Consider the following 22,725-nt stretch of genomic DNA (forward strand, 5'->3'; position numbering starts at 1 on the left):
ACAGAACTTGGCATTGTAATTACTCAAAAATGCTCATAAAAAGTTGAAGGATATGATTTGAGATAAGTCAGTGCCCCCTATTAAAATACACCCACACCACACATAAAAACATGCATATAATGCACAATAAAAACTTTTAGAGCACTATTGTAGCACTGAAATCCTTAGTATTTGGTGGCACTCCTTGGAAATTATGGTCTAAGTAGCTTTTAATCTTAACTGTGCTATGATACAGATTTTCAGAAGGGAGTAATATATAGCTAATGTAGCAAGAGCTAATGTTAACATTATTTTTGCTTCGCAAGCCCTTATGCAGAAAAGGACCATGTTATGCTGAGATGCTGTGATTATTGTTGTCCTTGTTTTAATGGAGGACCATGTTGATTGATGGCTAGCTGAAGAAAGACTACCACAATTTATGGAAAGAGAAGCAAGCAGTAGCATATAAAAGTATGGAAGATATTATCTATAGATTCATAAGGTGCTGCTAAATACAAAAGTAGTAGGCCCAAACAAGTACTTACTACACAGTTTGTCTTTGAGTTAATTATATAACGTATCAAATTAAATACACAGAAATTAAGTCAGAAAATGTGTATAGATGCCATGCTACTCTTTCATAAAACTGCCTTATAAAAATCCTATCTCAGTTGCACAAACTTTATTCTGGTGACTATTCATTATTTTTGTATATCAATGATGGCCTACTGTAATTAGTAAACCAGTTACAAACACAGCTGTTTTCCAAACAATCCATATTTCAGTATGATTTGTGTCTATCCCTTTGTTGTTGTTTTTATTTATTCAAAACCCTTTTAAGTAGCAGATCTCTTGAGAATTTAATCAAAGGTATAAAACTCTAGGCAGGAAAAAATTCATAAAGAAGCAACATTTTGAACATGCTTTGAAGGTATTTGAAATAGGATTTCTTCTATTTCACTTGAGGGAAAAATGCAGGAAGTAAAAATGCAAGCAAGATAATAATCTATTAATAATTAAGAAGAAACCACTGGCTTTGATTACCAGATTGCCTCAACCATGATGCATTTCTGGGTGAATAAAACTATATACATCCCACATTCATGATGGTTAAGAGCAAGGAATCAGTTCCAGAAGAACTCACAATTAATCAAGTTAGTTTCCTCATCCATAAAACAGACATGATACCTGTTTAACTGGATTATTCTAAATATCAAATGAAAGTATATATGCAAATCACATAATAAATTGGTTTTAAATTGGCATCTCATATTTTTATGCATAACATGGAAATACCTAGGATTTGGGAAATCTTGCTTTCCTTGATATCAAAATCAAGGCAACATCACATGATAGGTTAATCAGCTACTGCAACTCCTGGCCACTCAGCTCTTTTCCTCATGCTCAGCTTGCCCCATATCCTTCTTTCTGGGTTTCTCCCATCTCCTCATCCACAGGAGCCATATCAACCACAGTTGATTCCTTCACAATTAATGCCTTCCCAACCACGCAGTCTTAACATTTTGTTAATCCTATAAACGAGTTCATGCAAATGGACCAAGAGTAAAGATGCTGTTCCTTCCCTACCCCTCTTCAGATCTCAGCCTCCTGATACTCCATGAGTATTTCTGGAGGTATATTCTATACAATTGGCCCTTCACTACTTTCTTTCCTTAGTTAAATATAATTAGTATATATGAATCTATCTTTTGCTAAGTAATGTTAACTAGCCTTGGGGGAAGCAGGGGCGGGGTTCAATAGAGCAGGCAAAAAGGTAAAATGTAAAAATAAATACGGTAAAGACACTTTCCTTAATATGGTTAGTTAACTACAGTTGTTAAGACAGTAGACTAGGTAAGATGGAATTGGTATTCTGTAACAGATGAACGAAGGATGGGCTGGGTGCAGTGGGTCACGCCTGTAATCCCAGCACTTTGGAGGCTGAGATGAGTGGATCACGAGGTCAGGAGACCGATCAAGACCATCCGGGCCAACATGGTGAAACCTCGTCTCTACTGAAAAAACAAAAAATTAGCTGGGCGGAATGGCGGGCGCCTGTAGACCCAGCTACTTGGAAGGTTGAGTCAGGAGAATGGCATGAATCCAGGAGGCGGAGCTTGCAGTGAGCCAAGATTGTGCTACTGCACTCCAGCCTGGGCAATAGAGCGAGACTCTGCCTCAAAATAATAATAACAACAACAATAATAATAATACAAAAATTAGCTGGGCATGGAGGCGAACGCCTGTAATCCCAGCTACTAGGGAGGCTAAGGCAGGAGAATCACTTGAACCCGGGAGGCCGAGGTTGCAGTCAACCGAGATCACTAACCAACAACCATAGTCATATAAAGCGCCGGCACCAATAGAATCTTCACGAATTAACCCTGGCCCCTCACTGCACTCCAACCTGGCCGACTGAGGGAGACTCCATCAAAAAAAAAAAAAAAAAAAAACAAAAGATATATTTTTAGGAAAACGACAATTCTAGCAGTTTAAAACAAAACATTTTGCCACTCTGACTTGTCAATAATAGATAGTAGTTAAATAATTAGTCACAGAACAAGTTATAAAGAATTTTAATTAAAGTGGAAGATCACAGAACATTTAGAAACAAGAAAATTTATGAGAAAATTTGCAATTAGCTCAAAGAAGACAAGACCGCTAAAATATCTATCCACATTTTTCTAATAAATAATTATTTTACTGGGCGATCTTCCAAAAATATAAACATTATTTGTTTATAAATGCACAGTAGTTTTCCATCAATTTATATTAAATGTGAAGTGTGTGATCACTGAATTTTTTTGAAGTCTCATATAAGGTTACTTTTCAAAGAAATTGAAGATTTTGGTGAGACTTAAAATACTAAGATGATAGATTTACTGCCGACTGGATCCGGGTTATTTCTTCAATGAGACATGTTTCAAACAGCTGACACTGTTGAGTAAGCAAAAGAGATGCCTGACTTTAAGCAACATGAATAATGCTGTTCATCAACAAATGTGCAAGATACTTGAAAGTGCATAATCATATTCTTTCTCATAAACTGTCAGCTTGATTCTGTCCCCCAGGGAATATCAAGTCTTTATAAATCTACCATGGCTATGTGACAAGAGAAAAATGTTCATATGAGACACAAGCACAAATTCGCCTTGCCATAGACCTCTGCACCCAAACTAGCAGCAGCGGAAGCAGTTGAAGGCCACTTTTCTCATAAACAGAGAATTCTCTGAAACCCATTTCCAGAGCTACTTATTTAGGAAACAGAGTATATACCTCTCAACAACTGTATCTAGAAACGAGAGTTTTTACCAGTTCAAACCAAACAGAAAAATAAGTCAATCCTGGGTGACCTTCTGCAGGTAGAGGCTCCATGCTGATTGTTGGATGACATTTGACAAGTTTCACTGCTTTGTACTTAAAAATACAAGTTTAAGCAAATGTTGAACTTAATATAATTACTTTTGTTTTAGTTGATATTTTAAAATAACACCATTTCAATTTTATCCACGGTTCTTCTAGAAAGTAATCACACCTACATCACAGAGTAATTTTGAGGAGTAAATGAGTTTACAAACACCAATCACTTAAGGCATGCACTAAATAAATATTAATGACTACAGAATTACAGCCTATTACATATTGCCATGTGTGAGGTTGTACAATGTGCTTGATTATTTTATGTAACAACATAGGGAATACCTATTGGACTAAGAAAGGCATATATAAAAAAACACAAAGAAAAACAACTAAAGTATTATTGGAAAAGCACAGCAAAGTATCTTTGTTTCTAATATTAACTGTACAAAAAATAGATATATTAGTACTCAGCATTTTTCTGAAGACAAAAGAGAATAATATTAAATAATGTGATCAAGCAAAATTCATTATGTGATTTTTTTTAATTATTTTTAAAATTTCATCAAAATGGTGTGAGATAAGTTTTAGTATTAATCTGTATAAATTATGTACTGACATTCATTTCATTTAAATAAATAATTTTTTATTTAATTGCCTACTAAACTTGGGAAAGTCTTAATTTATGAAATAACTATTAACTCCTTTAAAATTTATAATTCAGTTTATGGTTCTACTTCGCTAAAAAATCAACAAGCATCTTTTGAATTCTGTTGTAAAGACCAATCATTAAAGTGAAAATGTGCCTTTTGGAGAATTTTTTGTCTGGAGAAAATTTTGATGAAATATTTATTTTTATCGGTTAGAAATGAGAAGAAGAGTGTGAACATTCAGAAATGAAAGCCCACATCCTTAACTAGGAAACTGCTGGCTCCCACACTAGGGATTTTTTTTAAGGATGCAAATTGAGATGAAAATTACAAACATGACTAACCAAAATAGTAGAAACAAATTTCCTTTTTCAGGGACATTAATACCAAATCTGTCTTCACTGTTTAAACGCTCTTGATACTTAAGCTCTCAGAATGTTATATTTTACAATACCACTTCAACAATAATTTAAGAGAGCTGAAGATTAAGTGAGATTTAATGTAAAGTCAACATAAAGACATGATTAGAGCTCAGTTTACAAAGACAATTTGTGTAAAATCTTTTCTTCCACTTTTTTGTTATTGTTGTTGTTCTACTTCCTTTAAAAATGTTTCAGTAATGTTGGAGTCTGACAATTTTTTTTTGTTTTTTAGACGGAGTCAGGCTGGAGTGTGGGGGTGTGATCAAGACTCACGGCAACCTCCGCCTCCCGGGTTAAAGCGATTCTCCTGCCTCAGCCTCCTGAGTAGCTGCGATTACAGGTGCCCGCCACCACACCCAGTTAATTTTTGTATTTTTAGTAGAAATGGGATTTCACCTTGTTGGCCAGAATGGTTTCCATTCTGGACCTGGTGATCTGCCCGCCTCAGCCTCCAAAAGTACTGGGATTACAGGCGTGAGCCACGGCCCACGGCATTTTTTTTTTTTTTTTTGAGATTGTATCTTGTTGTGTCGCGCAGGCTGGAGTGGAGCCACGTTGCAGCTCACTGCAACCTCTGCCTCCTGGGTTCAAGAAAGCTATCTTGCCTCAGCCTCCTGAGTAGCTGGGATTACAGGCACATGCCACCAAGCCCAGGTAATTTTTCTACTTTTAGTAGAGACAGGGTTTTACCATGTTGACCAAGCTGGCCTCCAACTCCTGGCCTCAAGTGATCCACCGGCCTCGGCCTCCCAAAGTGCTGGGATTACAGACATGAGTGAGCAAAGGCGCCCAGCCAGACTAAAGCATTTAGGTAAAATTCAGTAAGTGAACATTGTCATCATATTCTTCCCCTTTACATTGCATATAACTCTGTTAATTTGACTTAAAGCCATGGAAACTTGAACTAACATAAAAACTGAGTTGTAATTGAGCTTTAACTTGTAAGATAAAATCTGTGATGTTCTACAAGCTCTACTATAACCCTTTCTGAAATTGTGCTATGAAACTTAGCTCTAACATGCAGAAAAATTTATTCAGTATAAATATAATTCTGTGTACAATTACCTACAGAGTTAGGGATGGTGCTGTAAAATTTAAACATAATAAATAATTTAATAAATTATAATTATATTTTAATTTTTAAAGTTATAAATTTTTCATTTGCATTCTGGGACAGGAAGATTGATGCATTTTTTTCATAAAACACACCCACCCACTGTATTTTTGCAATAATGATGAAGTATGCTCACACCAATAGATAAAATTATGCTTCTTTGTAATAACATGATTAAGATACTTAAGCCATGTATGCTACAAAATCTTTCATAATATGCTTTTTATATCTTCTTTATTGTTACAACATGTATTCCTGCATCCAAAAAGTATTTTCAAACAAAAAAAACTGTATTTGCAATAGGGATGTGTTCTGAGTCAGTGTAATAGAATAACTCAACCTTGCTGAGAGTTTGTAATGTAATCAAGGTTGGAATGTTTTGAGGAGCATTGAAGAAACATGCAGTGGTGCGGGATGAGGCAGGCGGGATCTACACTTAAAAACTGGATGGCCTTGTCTCTTTGGAGTGAATGGATTGTAATTTGGTTTATATTTTGCTGTTGCTGCACTGCATTTAATATATTACCAAAAGAAAAGATCCATATTTCAAATTAATGCTCAAAAATAATAATGAGAACATTATGTGAAACAATAGATTTGATTTGAGAATATTGAATGTTTTGCAATATCAGCACTTTTAATCTTTTTCATTTATACAAATAATGAGAATTTCATACCACATATACATACTAATTTAAAAAGTTAGGAAACTATACAGAATATGTGTGATGAAATATACTTTACACAAAGTAAGTTAACATAGTATGTTTAATACTTGCTTTCTTATATTTCATTTTTTGAAAAAATTCAAATATTTATGCAGTTGTTTTTTATTATGCAAGGCAACTGTATATAAAAATTATTAATCACTTTGGAAGGCTGAAGTGGGTGGATCACAAGGTCAAGAGATCGAGGCCATCCTGGCCAACATGTAAAACCCCCTCTCTACTAAAAATACAAAAAAATAGCTGGGCATGGTAGCACATGCCTTTGGTCCCAGCTACTCAGGAGGCTGACGCAGGAGAATTGCTTGAACCTAGGAGATGGAGGTTGCAGTGAGCCTAGATTATGCCACTGCACTCCAGTCTGGCGACAGAGCAAGACTCCGTCTCAAATCAAAAACAAAAACAAACAAACAAAAAAAAATCACTCATCAAAACAGTGAAAGGTATATTTTATCAACTATCAATCTATATTTTTCAACATTGACACTCATTATAATTCATTATTATTCAATGATAAGGGCTTTTTGCATTAGTAAACATTATCAGCAAAAGAGATTTACATAGGTAAATGATTATTAATAGTCAGGAACAGTTATAGCTCTACATTTGAACTATAAAAAAATCTAGTAACACCTCTAAAAGTGGACATAATGTCAATGCTACTTTGATGGTCCTATGTCCTATGACATTTGAAAAGTGTATCAGTAAGAAAATGTTTAATTATTTATTTGAGGAAACAACAGGTTAAATAATATTCCTTAAAAGAGTAATTTCAAGGGTGGGAGGATAAGATGGCTGACTAGATGCAACCATCTCGTGCAGCTGGGTGGTAGACTAGCTACCAGCCATTACACTAAAGTATCATCTATTAGGTTGTATCCCAAACTACAACACCAAAAATTATCTTGCTAATATCCATACCTGTGAAACTAGGCACAAGAATCCACTGACACATAAAGGTCTTGTACAGAGGACTAGCCCTCTGAAAGTATCCAGAAACATAGCCAACTACTTATACTCAACATACACCATGGGTAAAGGAACACCGATCCTCCCAGATGAGGAAGAATCAGCAGAAGAGTTCTGGAAATTCAAGTGAGAGTGTCTGCTTATCTCTAAACATGTCCACTAGATCCCCAGCTATGGAACTTAACTAGTTTGAAATAATTAAAATGATAGACATCAAATTCAAAATCTGGATGCTAAGGAAACTCATCGAGATTCCAGAAAACATTAAAACCCCATCTAAGGGATCCAATGAATCCAGTAAAATGATCCAACAGCTAAATGATATAATAACCATTTTTTGAAAAGAACCATACTGAACTTTTCACTGCAAGAATTTAATAACATAATCAGAAGAATTAACAGTGGAATTGACCAAACCGAGGAAAGACTCTCAGAGCTTAAAGACTGGTTCTTGGAATTAACTCAGTCAGACAAAAATTTTAAAAGAACATAAAAAGTTAAACAAAATCTCCAAGCAATACAGGATTATACAAAGAGAACAAATCTATGACTCATTGGCAATCCTGAGAGTGAAGGGGAGAGAATAAGATGCTTGAATATATATTTGAAGATATAGTCCACAAAAATCTCTCTAATTTTCCTAGAGGTTGACATGTAAATCCAACAAATACAGAGAAGCTCAGCCAGATACTACACAAGATGACAATTCCCAGGGCACACAGTCATCAGATTCACCAAGGTCATCACAAAAGAAAAAGTTCTTAAAGGAAGCTAGAGAGAAGGGTCAAGTCATGTACAAAGTCATATACAAATCTCATGAGGTGCGCAGTAGACATTTCACCAAAAACTTTACAAGTCAGAAGATATTGACACCTATCTTTTTCTTTCTGTTTTTTTTTTTTCCTGAGATGGAGTTTAGCTCGTTGCCCAGGCTAGAGTGCAGTGATGTGATCTTGACTCACTGTAACCTCCACTTTGCAGGTTCAAGTGATTCTCCTGCCTCAGCCTCCCAAGCAGCTGAGATTACAGGCATGTGCCACCACACTCAGCTAATTTTTGTATTTTTAGTAGAGACAGGTTTCAACATGTTGGCCAGGCTGGTCTTGAACTCCTGACCTCAGGTGATCAGCCTGCCTCATCCTCCTAAAGTGTTGGGTTTACAGGCATGAGCCACTGCACCCAGCCTATTTTAAGCATTCTTAAAGAAAAGAAAATACAACCAAGAATTTTATTTCCCACCAAACCAACTTCACAGGTGCAGAAGAAAGAAAACTTTTGTTAAATAAGCAAATGCTAAGGGAATTTATTTCAACTAGAACAGCCTTACAAGAGGTCCTTAAGGGAGTGCTAAACATGGAATTAAAGAATGACACCTGCTACCACAAACACAACAGACCCTGGAAAGGCTGTAAAGAAGAGAGAGCTCTTATTCATGTTGGTTAGAATGTAAATTATGTTCAGCCACAGTGGCAAGAAGTTGGGAGAGTTCTCAAATAACTTAAAACAGAGCTACCATCAATCCAGCAATTGCATTACTGTGTGTATACCCAAAGGAAAATAGATCTTTATACCAAAAGACACATGCATTTGTATGTTCATTGCAATACTAGGCACAATAGCAAAGACATGGAATCAGTCTACGTGTCCATTAATGGTAGATTGGATTAAAAAAAAAAAAATGTGGTACATATACAATGTGAAATACTATGCAGCCATAAGAAAGGAATAAAACCACGTCCTCTGCAGCAACATGAATGGAACTGAAGGCCATAATCTTAAGCAAATTAAATCAGGAACAACAACAACAACAAAAAACAAATACATGTTCTCACTTATAAATGAGAGCTAAAATTAGCACACATGGACATAAATAAGGGAAAAAAAGACATGGAAGACTGCTGGAAGAGGGAGGGAAGGAGAGGGAGGAGAGGGAGGATGGGTTGAAAAACTACTGGGTACAATATCACTACCTGGTTACAATATACTCACGTAACCAACTTGTACATGTATCCACCCATATAAAAAAAAAAGTTGGGTTTCTTAAAGAGTGATTTAAAACACAGAATATGCTAAATTTCTAAATAACTCAGTGTAATTCTAGATGATCCTTAAGAGAAACTACAACAATTTTGACACTTCTACAATATTGTAAGAGAAATTTATCACAGAAATGTTTTAGCAGAAATTTACAAATTCATAATTTATAACAGAAATTACAAGTTTTACCTTATAAATCACTTCAGGAATGTTTGGTGTGTGTTCTTCTTATATATTGCTGTGGTTGAGTCCTGCATAAAAATAAAACAAAAATATAAAACATATATTTCAACATATAAAAATCTATGCATAGTTAAAACATATTTATTATGTTACACATTAAACAGAACTGAGTTTGGAGAGCAAATACATTTTCGAAGAGATAAATTTTTGATAGGTTTGAATTGCTAGATTTTTTTTTTCTTCTTAGGGCATGACATTTTGAAACAATGTCCAGTTAGAATTTTATTTAGCTCTGTCATGTGTTAGCCATGTAGATATGGGCAATTTAGTCTTGTTCTTTGACCCTTGGTATGTCAAGACATAAAGAAGTTTTAACTTCAGTGTTACAATTTATTTAAACACTTAATATTACGCCTTAAACATGGCGTAATATTTTATATTTTATTTTTATATTTATATTTTATATTTTATTTAAATATAAACTATTTTAGTGATTTTACATAATAGAAAATGTTTATAAAAGTTATTTTCATAAATTTAATGTTTTATGATTTGAATAACCACTATACTTTCAAACAAAGAGAATATGAAAGATCAGAATAGAAATGCAAGAAACAACGTTCAGTATAACCTGAAGTATAACATGATTAGCAAGGGAGTATTGTAAATCAATTAAAAATACATATTGTTCTAGAATTATGACTTTTATTTCAATAAATTAAACTTGAATATAATCCCTAACGCATACATTACATGCATTATACCAAACAATATATATGTTGTATGTGTACACAACATAATGCTTATTGGATTGAAGTGTTAACATTGGAAAGTCAATATTAAAAGAAGAAAACTAAGGTAAAAATGTGTTCTCATAAGATAATAATCCCTTTCAGAACCCAAAAGCAGGAGCATAAGAATTATGCTTATTCTCTGACTTTAGCCCAAATCAGCTATGTCTTTAGTTGACAATGTGATTTGATACATGATTTCTATTTCCTAAAACTGATAAAAATTACACTTACAAAGGTCAAACAGATGCCTCAAATATTTTAGGAGTATGTCAGTCATTCAGCAACTGTTTATTGAGTATTACTATGTGCCAAACATTATTATTTATACTAGGAATGCAACACATAACAAAAGAGATAAAAGACACTGCCCTCATGGTACTTATGAGAGGTGACAGTGTGCTAGCAGCCCTCACTCTCAGCGCCTCCTGTGCCTCGGCGTCCACTCTGGAGGCCCGTGAGGAGCCCTTCAGCCTGCCACTGCACTGTGGGAGTCCTCTCTTCGCTGGCGAGCCACAGCCAGCTGCCTCCGCTTGCAGGGAGGTGTGGAGGGAGAGGCAGGGACAGGAACCAGGGCTGCGCGCAGCGCTCACAGTCCACCACGAGTTCCGGCGGGCGCGGGCACGGGCGCAGGCTTGGCGGGCCCCGCACTTGGCACTTGGAACGCAACGAGGGCCTTAGCACCCCGGCCAGCAGCTGCGGTGGGTGAACCGGGTCCCCCAGCAGTGCCAGCCCGCCAGCACTGTGCTCGAGTTCTCGCCGGGCCTCAGCTGCCTCCCGGTGGGGCAGCGCTCGGGACCTGCAGCCCGCCATGCCGGAACACCCGGTAGCGGTGAGCTCTCGCGCCGCGGGAGCCTCCTCCAGGAGTGCGCTCAGTCCCATCAACCGTCCAGGGACTGAGGAGTATGGGAGAAAGGCGCGGAACTGGCAGGAGCTCTGCCCACGGCTCCGGTGCGAGATCCACTAGCTGAAGCCAGCTAGGCTCCTGAGTCTAATGGGGACTTGGCGAACTTTTATGTCTAGCTAAGGGATTGTACATACACCAATCAGCACTCTGTGTCTAGCTCAAGGTTTGTAAATGCACCAATGAGTACTCTATATCTAGCTAACCTAAAGGGGACTTGGAGAACTCTTCTGTCTAGCACTCTGTGTCTAGCTAAAGGATTGTAAAGGCACCAGTCAGCACTCTGTCAAAATGGACCAATCAGCTCTCTGTAAAATGAACCAATCAGCTCTCTGTAAAATGGACCAATCAGAATGATGTGGGTGGGGTCAGATAAGGGAATAAAAGCAGGCTGCCTGAGCCACCCCGCGGCAACACCTTCAGGTCTCCCTCTGTGGAGTGGGTGCTTTGTTCTTCTGGTCTTTAGGGTAAATGCTGCTGCTCACACTTTGCATCCACATGGCGTTTTTGAGCTGAGCACTGGCAGGGGAAGGTCTACAGCTTCATTCCTGAAGCTAGCGAGACCACGAACCCAGGAGAAGAAGGAAGCGCCAGACACATCTGAACGTCTGAGGGACAAACTGCGGACACATCTTTAAGAACTGGAACTCATAATCGCCAGGGTCCGAGGCTTCATTTTTGAAGTTAGCAAGACCAAGAACCCAGCAATTCTGGACACACATTTTGGGCAGGCTGGGAGGGATGGGTGAGAGAAAAGTGTACACCCAAATAGGCAAATATATATTGTATATCAGGTAATCCTAAGTACTATAAAGACAGAAGTTAAGATGTGTCAGTGTTCATCACAGTAGAAATGTCTGATACCTGATAGCTGGAATCTGGGAGAAAAAAATCTGGAGTTGAAGAGAGTCTGAAGTGTCTGCAAGGGGTTACCTAAGAGTGAAATGTAATAACTGAGTCCTTTCAAGTCAGGGAAATGAGAAATAGCAATCACTAGGATGAGAAAAGTAGGAAATGGGCTGTGATGTTCTGGAAGTACTAAGAGAAAAACGAGATTTGTAGTAGCTTGGTGGTCTCTGTCTATCATCTGTCTGTCTGTCTATCATCTATCTGTCTGTATCTATCCATCTAGCAGCATCCTCTGCTTATCAGGGCAAAACTTCCAGATTCTATTAGAACACATAGTACTCATAAGCTTCAGGGTTACTATAACACCTCCATGAACGTTTTCCAAAATGACCACCTTAAAACTAAGAGGCAAATAATATCTGATGTGACTGATTTCCAAGTTTAATGCCAGAAACTATTGATGACACAGTGTTCATGTGGGCTGTCATTAGGAACTGGTGATCATCATAACTAGTACACAATATGTACACTGCAACCCATGCTCACATGATTTGGGGTGAGAAGCAGCAAAGATTTTCAAGCAATAATTTTAAAAATTGAGCTATTAGAATATTATACTCTGGAAAATCATATGTAAGCATGTGGGGACCTATTTATACATAGCTCACATTTTCTGCTAAGGTTAATAATAGACTCTTTGGAAAGAAGGCAAAAAGCACATGGCTGATCATTTTATCTTGGCTCTATTGCTACCGTAGAATAAGCAGCACCCTCCGCAGTGCATAGAGCTCAATGCACAGCTCTGACTCTAAATGTGATACAGTCTCCTTGAATAACTGTTTAATATCTGACAAAAGAAAATTAAGTTTCAATAGTTCTTAGTATATTGACAAAAACTCTTGTCAGTTAGGAAATGTCACCAATAAACAATTCAATTTCCTGCATTGTATACCTTTATTTAAATGCAATGAAACAATCCATTCAAATACTTTCAAAAAAGAAATAATATTCTACTAAGAAACATATATTTCACTTCACTTTAAATCACACGATCTTATCTCCTTTATCAATCTCAGTGTGCCTAATGTTTTAAAATGCAACGATTATTTTACAGAAAATTTCAGCAGTATTCATTTTCATGTCTGCGCTCTTGAAATAATAATATACTCTTAACTAGAGAAGGAATGTGTTAAAAATATACATGTAGTTGTACAAAATGTATTCTCACTTGTTATATAGGTCAGTACTTCAAAGTTTTCTATGTTATTTTGCAGAGCCCTTCATTTCAATTCATTCTCCAATTTACAGGTTTATAATATAATCACAATAACTAAAGTCTCTGCAGGTTGTCCAGAAATAACAACAGCAAAACATAATATTATGTGGCAGCGTAATAACATATTAGAATCCTTTGTTGTAAGTTTCTCATTGTGTTTTTATAGAACCAGGCTAAATAAAAATAAGAATTCAAGTTTTTATTTTTAAAAATCAGAAGCTCTCTGTAAGAGTGTCAGTAAGAAAAAAATACATGGAAGATGTCTGTTGAAGTAAGCTTTACTCCTGAAGTCACGTCCTCCTCCAAGGAAAACTCATATTCAAAAACTATTTTTTCATCCAATATTTACTCATTTAATTTGCTAACCATCTTTACTATACTTGGTTTCAGTCAGCATTCCAGTAACTGAATTTAAACAGCAGAAAGGGCAATCCTCCATGTGAAAAGTTGTGTTTGTAATTTTAAACTGCACATAAATTTGGATATATTAATGCTGTTTAACTATTTCTAATATAATATTGGATTAGCAACAATCCACCAATTAATTCTTGAACAAATTATCACATATATGGTTATAATAACTTTTAGTTTTTATTTATTTGTGTTTAACTATTTTTCAATTCAATGCCCAATTCTTGCAACATGAATGTTTTTGGTTATTATTAGTTTCATACTTATGTGTTCAGTATCATTAAATCAGAAACAGAAAGTCCCAAAATACCCTAACACTACAGGAATATGAAGAGGTGGCAATTGCCTGGTTTTGCATCCAAAGAACTCAGAGAAAGCTGGTATGAGTAATCAAAAAGTGAACTCCAGGTGTGCTGACCCTGAGATTCACTGTGAAATTCCTAAGTCAAGCTGTAGTTAAAACCTTGATTTTTGCTAGTGAAGCCCCTGAGCACCTAGGTAGGCCATGTCCAAAATCCTGACCCATGGAAACCTTGAGATAATTTATCACCCACAACAGGAAACAAATACAGTGTTTGGGACTTGAAAATGGTGTGCTGCTGCAACAAATACCTAAAAATAGTGTGACTGGCTTTGAAACCAGAAAGTTAGTAGAAGCTGGAAGGATTTTAAGAAGCACAAGAGTGAAAATCTAAATCCCCTGAACCAATTGTTAGAAAACTGGATTTTGAAGATGCTCAGGCCCTCAGCCCTCTGAGGGAGGGCTCAGAGGAAAGTGAGGAACGTTACTGAAAACTAGAAGAGAGATGGAATTGTGTTATGCAGTAAAAGAATGTTAGCAAAACTGTGTCCTGTGGTTATGTACCAATCAGAGCTTTTAAATGATGAAATTGGATATATAGCTGATCTTTGAACAGCATAGGTTTGAACTACATGGTTCCACTTATATGTGGACTTTCTCCCACCTCTGCCACCCCTGAGGCCCCAAGACCAACCCTTCCTTTTCCTCCTCCAACTCAGACTACTCAGTGTGAAGAAAATAAGGATGAAGGCCTTTAGGACGATCTACTTCCACTTTATGAATAGTAACTCTATTTTCCCTTTCTTATTACTTTCTTATTTACATTTTTTTCTCTAGCTTACTTTAGAATACAGTATTTAATACACAGAACATACAAAATATGTGTTAACTGTATATGTTATCTCTAAGGCTGTTGGTCAACAGTAACCTATTAGTAGTTAAGTTTTAAGAAGTCAAAAGTTATTTGTGGATATTCAACTGCATAGAGGGTTAGTCCCCCTAGCCCCTGTGTTGTTTAAGCGTCAACTGTATAGCTAAATGCCACAGATGCTGCCTGGTTTCTTCTTGCAGTTTATAGTAAAATGTGAGAGAAGAGAGATAGATTGTGGAAAGGTTAGACATGAATAGAAGTAGATTATTTTAAAAATAATTGGCCTTTCCATGTGGCAACAGATGCTACCAAAAATGGCTGCTGAAAGTATATCTTATAAACAACAAAAAAAGTGGAGATGCAACTGCACAACCTTTAGTTAAAATCTTGGAAAGTTCAAAATGTCAAGAAGACTTAATTCACACTAAGTTCCTTTCAATAAATTAAGGGTATGCCTTACAGATTTTCTCAACCAAGAGCCACAGCCTTTAGATAAGCCGTAAAATCCAGTCAAGAAAATCCAACATTTCAGAAGTGTAAGGTACTGGCTATTTCTGTCCCCAACATTTCTGAAATGCTGGAGTTTCTTGATTGGGTGTTATGGACTAGTTATGGCTGCTCATCTTCCATTTTTCCTATTTTTGAAACAGTGTTGATAAGTATAATCCTATCCTTGTTCCACCATTATAAATTGGGAGAGTTGGGGGGCAATCACTTGTCTCTTACATTGTGCAAGTTCACAGGTAGAGGATTGTGCTCCAGGAGTTCTACTTAATGAATTACGTTGAGGCCTCTTATATACGCTTGGATTTGATTTATAAGTTATACTGAATTGACGATATTGTGATGAGATTCTGGATTTTGAGCTGATGGTGCAATGGGATGAGAATCTGAGGAACCCTGAAAGGGGGTGGACATATTTTGCATTTCAGAGAGACTTAAATAACTCTATATCAGAGAGTGGTAGATTCCCATCCCCTATTGTACAGGTACTGTGTAATCATGTTACCTTGAGTGTAGATAGGATCTAAGAATATGATGGGATAGTCAGTCTGTTAGTATATTACATTACGATATGTTACGTTACGTTTTAAGACTCCATCATAGCAAGCTGATTCTCCTGCTGACTTAGCAGAAGTAAGATACTGTTTTGGTTAGGTCCTAAGGGCTACTTCTGGAAGCTGAAAGTGACATCTGACTAACAGCCAGCAGAAGATGGGAAACCTAGTTCTACAACTGCGAGGAACTAAATTCTGAAGACCTTGAGCCTCAGGTGGAATCATAGTCCTGACCAACACATGGCTTTGCCTTGTGACAGCCAGACAACTCAGGCCTAACAGGCCTGATTTACAAAAACTGTGAAATAATTGGATGCTGCTTTAACCCAGTACATTTGTGATGATTTGTCATGTGGCAATAGACCAATAATTCATCAACCCTCAAAATAATATTAGGAATTCATAAATTCCTAATTGAACATTTTGCTTAAATATAAATGCATTATTTCAGCAGTCCCCAAATAGTATTTCATTCCATATTATCCTTTTGAGAATGTTAACAATTTTGAAAACTTTAAAAAATATTATGTCATATATCGTTAAATTGTACTTAACAAAAACCTGGAAAATAAATTTTTAGAAAAAACAAAATGAGTTTGAAAAATAGAGCATTTACAAATTATAAATAAGATTATTTATGAAATGCTTTTATAGTCTATTTGTATCAGTAATTATTTATCCTTTATTTAAATACTTGAAATGTAGAAATTAACAATAAGTGTTTTGTAAATAAGAATTGCTAGAGGCCAGGAGTGGTGGCTCACACCTCTAATTCCAGCACTTTGGGAGGCTGAGGCGGGCAAATCACGAGGTCAGGAGATCGATAACATCCTGGCTAACACGGTGAAACCCCGTCTCTACTAAAAACACAAAAAATTTAGCCATGCGTGGTGACAGGCGCCTGTAGTCCCAGCTACTGGGGAGGCTGAGGCAGGAGAATAGCGTGAACCCAGGAGGCAGAGCTTGCATCAAGCCGAGATAGCGCCACTGCACTCTAGCCTGGGTGACAGAGCGAGACTCTGTCTAAAAAAAAAAAAAAAAAAAAAATTTTTAGAGAAAAATACTTGTGTTCTGTGTGGTGTGGCTTTGTACTTTCAACCTAAAATGATAATTCAGATTGTATTGACTGAATAGCATTGGAAAATCATCAGCAGTACAACTCTACTATGTAATATAATTAGAATGCAATGAATAAATAATCCATTGCTCCTTGGAATGTAGAAATTAACAATAACTGCTTTGTAAATAAAGATTGCCAGAGAAAAATAGTTATATTCTGTGTGGTGTGGTTTTGCACTTTCAACCTAAAAATGATAATTCAGATTGTGTTGACTGAATAGCTTTGGAATGTCATCAGCAATACAACTCCACTATATAATATAATTAGGATGCAATGAATAAATAATATTTCACTCCTTGATACAAGGTACTGCTTGTAAGTGTAGGGGTCATTTGTAAGCCAATTTTGTTATTACCCTTAAACAGCATTGTTGTTAAATTGTGATAAATGGGAAACCGTAAATTGGGAGAGAATTTTAATGGTCATTATCTTCATTAGCTAATGAGATATGCTAATTATGTTTGTAAGTGACAATAATTTAGTAGCTCTGGCTTAAAGGCCTCACAGAGCAATAACTAGGTCAGTCCTCTTCAATGTGTTTTCACAATGTTAGAAGGGACTTGATAATGATAACCTAAACTTGGGAGTAATGTTTTCTATAAAATTGTTCATTAAAATGTCTTCTTAAATTATGTCAGATTTTATGTCGTTTGCCCATAATACATTTGCATAAATTCTAAGGTACTGAGAATGTGACATCAAAAATTAAATTAAGGCAGTGGTATTTGAAATGTGTTCCCTAGCCCCATGGCGATCCCTGAGAGCCTGTCAGGGGTGTTCAAGGCTGAAACTATTTTTGTAATAATCAAATGATGCATTTTTTGTTTCCACTGTGTTGACAGTGACAGTGATGCTAAAAATAATGATGGTGGGTAAAAATACCGATGCCTTTGATTTAGCCATTCAGTAATGTCTACATATATCAGTTATCATGTTGCATGCTAGAAATATATACAATTTGTATTTGTAAATTAAAAATTGGTCAGTTAAGTAATTAATTGATTTGAGAAACAGTGGTGCCTTTGCATACATCAAGAAAGTGACTCTAAACCATATTACAACTCATTGTATTCTTCAACACTTTACACAAGCAGGAAAGAAAGAAGGGAGGAAGAAAAGAGAAAGAAAGAGAAAAAGAAAAAGAAAAGAAGGAAGAAAGGGGGGAAGGAAGGGAAGGGAACAGAAGGGAGGGGAGGGGAAGATGAGGACAGGGGAGGGGAAGGAGGGACGGGGGACAGAGGGATGAAGGGAGGGAAAAAGATGTCAATTTCTCCTTGATAAAAAATACACACACACGCACACACACAATTATGTACCCTCGAGCATGCATTGTTTTTTGTATTCAGTGTGTAGAAATCAGAACTACGCATGAAGCTCTAACACTGTGTGATGAAGCCCAGTATATGTGTGGCACTTGGAGTTGTGAGCTGTGAGCTACACTGGCTGTTCTCTCATGGAACATCGTTTATATCTAGTTTTTTTGTTTGTTTGTTTTGTTTTTTCTTTTTGCATAGTGTCAGAAAAAAATTGTGATTGCTTAAAGTTGGGTATTGGGTACATATTTTTTTGACTGTGAAAAGAGACCCTGCCTGTTCAAGGAAACTACTTGTTAGCATTTGTTGCCAGTGATGAAGTTCAATATTTCAAACAAATATAAAATTTTGGAAAGCTTGTATTTGTCCCATGAGTTTGACAGTACTGTAACACTTAAATAATTTCCTGATCATATTATTGATATTAGCAATTGTGATTTTTAAAATAATATGTGTCCATATTGAAAGATACATACATCTTTGTGAACAACTTTTTTAAAAAAATGATTGATGCATGGGTAAAAAAATGTTACAAATAATGTATGGGTAACAAATGTTTTCATAGTGTAAGATTGAACAATGGATTTTAATTAACACAATATGAAAGTTTAATAAGGTAGTTTCAGCTTCCATTTGGCAATTAACCTTTATAAAAACTACCAATTGTTGAGTTCCGGTGTGCTATTTAAAAAACTCACAACTATCTGACAAAGGATTTTAAAATGCCTCTCTTTTCAACTACATGTATGGATAAAGTCAGATTTTTTTATGTGCTTCAACTAAACAGCATATCGCAATGACTGAAACAGAGAAGCAGATGTAAAAATTCAGCTGGCTCTATTACACCAGAAGCCAAACATTAAAGAGATCTGCCAAAAATGTAAAACAATGATGAACTTATTATTAATTTTTTTCTTCTTGGAAAACATATTTGTTTAAATTATTTTTGTTAACATATTACATCTGCATTATTTTTAAATAAGCTAGTGAAATGAATATTTTTAAACTCTTTAGCTTTTATTCATAATATAGTAAATATTGGCTCATACAAATCATAAAATAAATTGGGTTTTTAATACGTTTTAAGACTTCAAAGTTGTTCTAAGACTAAAATTGTGAGAAATACTGTCTGTCTAATGGTAATTGAAAGTCAGTAGATAGGTTGACTTTTTGATGAAAAATGTATTGAAGAATAAAAGAATACTTATGAATGTGTTCTAAGTCTATATATACTTTAAGTTTTTCAACTCTGAAAAGCATGAATCACTATTGTAATCAATACACTAAGTATTTTGAAACATGGAAGACAAAAATGTGTTTGCTTCTTACTGATTACCCCACATAAGAGAGAAGAACAAGGGATCAGAGAGGAACCTAGAGAGATTCAGCTTATTGGTGAATAAACAAATTATTTTACTTTTTTAACTCATTATGATTTTTTAAGTATTTGTAGGTATTAAACATTTTATTGAATAGTAAACACAAAGAGTTATCTAATAACAAGCGTGTGTGTTCTGCATGAATAATGATCAGTGATGCGGCAATGAGACGCTAGCATTTCTCGCTACAGTGTAAGATGCCGTGGAAATGACAAGACACCACAGCATGTAGTAGTCTACTGTTCTACCCTCCAGAGCTTTGTGTTCTTTCCATAGCAGAGAACATTGTGTTAATTCTATTTTCTACCTTGAAGGAAAGCATGGCCAGTAGCTTTCCTGTTCTACTCAATTTCTCTAATTTATAAAGGTAAAATTCCATTAAATACTAACCAAAGATGAAGTAATGTTTTAAAACTGCATCATTCAAAAGGATGACATACGTATACACAATCAGTTCACAATGTTCTCTGTGGAACTTTCCTCAGTCCCTAAAACCTAATATAATTTTCAAATGTTTTGATCAAACTGACTCACCTTAGTGCAGAGATAAGGTAATTGAGATAATACATTTTTTATTTTATTTTATTTTATTTTATTTGAGACGGAGTTTTGCTCTTGTTGCCCAGGCTGGAGGGCAATGGCACGATCTCGGCTCACCACAACCTCCACTTCCCGGGTTCAAACAATTTTCCTACCCAGCCTCCAGAGTAGCTGAGATTATAGGCATGTACCAACACACCTGGCTAATTTTGCATTTTTAGTAGAAACAGGTTTTCTCCATGTTAGTCTGGCTGGTCTCGAACTCCTGACCTCAGGTGATCCGCCTGCCTCAGCGTCCCAGAGTGCTGGGATTACAGGCATGAGCCACTGCACCCAGCCAAGATAATGAATTTTAAATAGGACAACTTTTATGCTATTATGTAGAGAAATACACTAACAATGTTCACAGAAGTCACTTTTCAATCTAACTTTTCATTCTCTTGTAAATCTAAGAGAACAACACAGGAAAACACTGTGAATATATTATGTTTTTACATTCATGTCACATTTCAGCAATAATCACATTTTTCACTGATGATTTAGAATATTTTATGTAAACCTATATTGCTAGAAAAAAAATGACCTCAAAGAAAATAAGTCTTTTTTTTTCTCTGTTAACTGAAGATAACATATGAGCTTCATGGTCACAACATTTAATTGCCTAAGTTTTTTTCCAAATTAATGATTTTTAGTAGAGTTTTGGGTACCCATTATTTGTAGTTACCTACTGTGATGGTTAATATTGAGTGTCAACTTGATTGAAGGATACAAAGTATTGATCCTGGGTGTGTCTGTGAGGGTATTGGCCAAGGGTATTAACATTTGAGTCAGTGGACTGGGGAAAGCAGATCCACCCTTAATCTGGAGAAAACAATCTAATCAGCAGCCAGCGAATATAAAGCAGGCAGAAACGTGAAGCAATGAGACTGGCCTAGCCTCCCAGCCAACATCTTTCTCCCATACTGGATGCTTCCTGCCCTAGAACACTGGACTCTAAGTTCTCAGTTCTGGGACTCGGACTGGCTCTCCTTGCTCCTCAGCTTATAGACAGCCTATTGTGGGACCTTGTGATCGTGTAAGTTAATATGTAATAATCTCCATATTTTATATATATAAAAAATATGGAGTATATAATAGGATTATATATGTAATATATATATATATATTCTATTAGTTCTGTCCCTCTAGAGAACCCTGACTACTCTTATTCTCCACTTATTTTATAAACATATCAGTTAGATTTGAAATTTAATCCCCGTTTTACCAGAAATTTTACTAATATTATTTTCTGGATAATTTTCATGTTTCTACTGGGATCAAAAACTATCCACCAGCTTGTGCATAGGCTGGAGAAGACTATAAATTTCATCAGGTGTGAGCTCCTTCATTGTTTACCACTAGCTAAGGAAAAGGTTATGGTATTTTAAATTTTATTTACCTAAATATAAAAATACAAACACATAACAGTATGTAGAATAAATCGCATATCAATTCTACTCATACATAGTCATTAAAATGTATTTCTCTTTCAATCTAAATATTTATTTTGTAAAAGGAATTAATAACAATGTAAAAGTGCCTAAATGCAATCAATAAATTATACTTTATAAGCGCCTCATTATTATTTTAATTCAAGTGGATAATTTTTCTGAGTTATTTACCTAGTTAGTGCTAACTACAGATATAATAATGCTTCAGTTTAAATGCTATAACCAGACCATGAATACTCTATGAAAAACAGTGAATTTTGCCAATGAAGATATTGATGTTCTCGACCAAGTTACTAGTTTGCACACTGAGTTCTCCAAAGAATCATAATCAAAAAGTGTTTTAAAATTATCCCAAGGCATAAAAATGTAAATATTAGCATAATTATTACACAATTACTTCAGCAAATCATTACAAGTTGTGACTAATAGCCCAAAGTCAGATATGAATTAAATATGAAAATATTTAATTTAGTAGTGTGTGTATATATATATATATATATATATATATATATATGTAATATCAAATTTTTCACCATCCTGTATCATGCTAATTCTGAAGCACCATTTTATTCTTCAGTAGATCATGTAAAACTGGCAATTGGAAATATGGCTATTGTAGCTATCTATATACATAAAGACACAGAAACTACCACAACGAAACCCCACACAGACACAGAAACCAACACAACAAAATACCATAAAGTGGAGAAATCTTGTTAGGTATCTTAAGTTTTCTATATGATCCAAGTCATTATTAACAGTCAACTATTTTTTAAAAGTCACACGTAATAAAACAAGGCCAATATTTTTACATGTCAAAGTCTTGGTTTTGAAAAATATGTGGCTTTAGAGTGATATAAAATTAGTGCTTCTTTGACAGACTGGGTACATTTTTATGCCCAGCAGGAATGTGAGCTAAGATATTCATCAAGCACAGTCTAAATTCTCCGTTTTACTGGTTGACAAATCTATTGTGGTGACTAGTC

At 35.7% G+C, this 22,725-nt stretch overlaps 1 protein-coding gene across 1 annotated transcript in view; it reads right to left on the minus strand.

Moving 5' to 3' along the window:
- Positions 1-9,507, minus strand: part of CDH18 (cadherin 18) — a 780,971-nt gene extending 771,464 nt beyond the window's left edge. The window contains exon 1 of the mRNA XM_033178841.1: positions 9,443-9,507. The gene's annotated coding sequence lies outside the window, so the exon portion shown is untranslated. The remainder of the gene's footprint in view (positions 1-9,442) is intronic.
- Positions 9,508-22,725: the final 13,218 nt, after the last annotated feature.

The sequence above is a fragment of the Trachypithecus francoisi genome, unplaced genomic scaffold, assembly GCF_009764315.1.
Source record: "Trachypithecus francoisi isolate TF-2019V2 unplaced genomic scaffold, Tfra_2.0 Lachesis_group2, whole genome shotgun sequence".
Lineage (NCBI taxonomy): Eukaryota > Metazoa > Chordata > Mammalia > Primates > Cercopithecidae > Trachypithecus > Trachypithecus francoisi.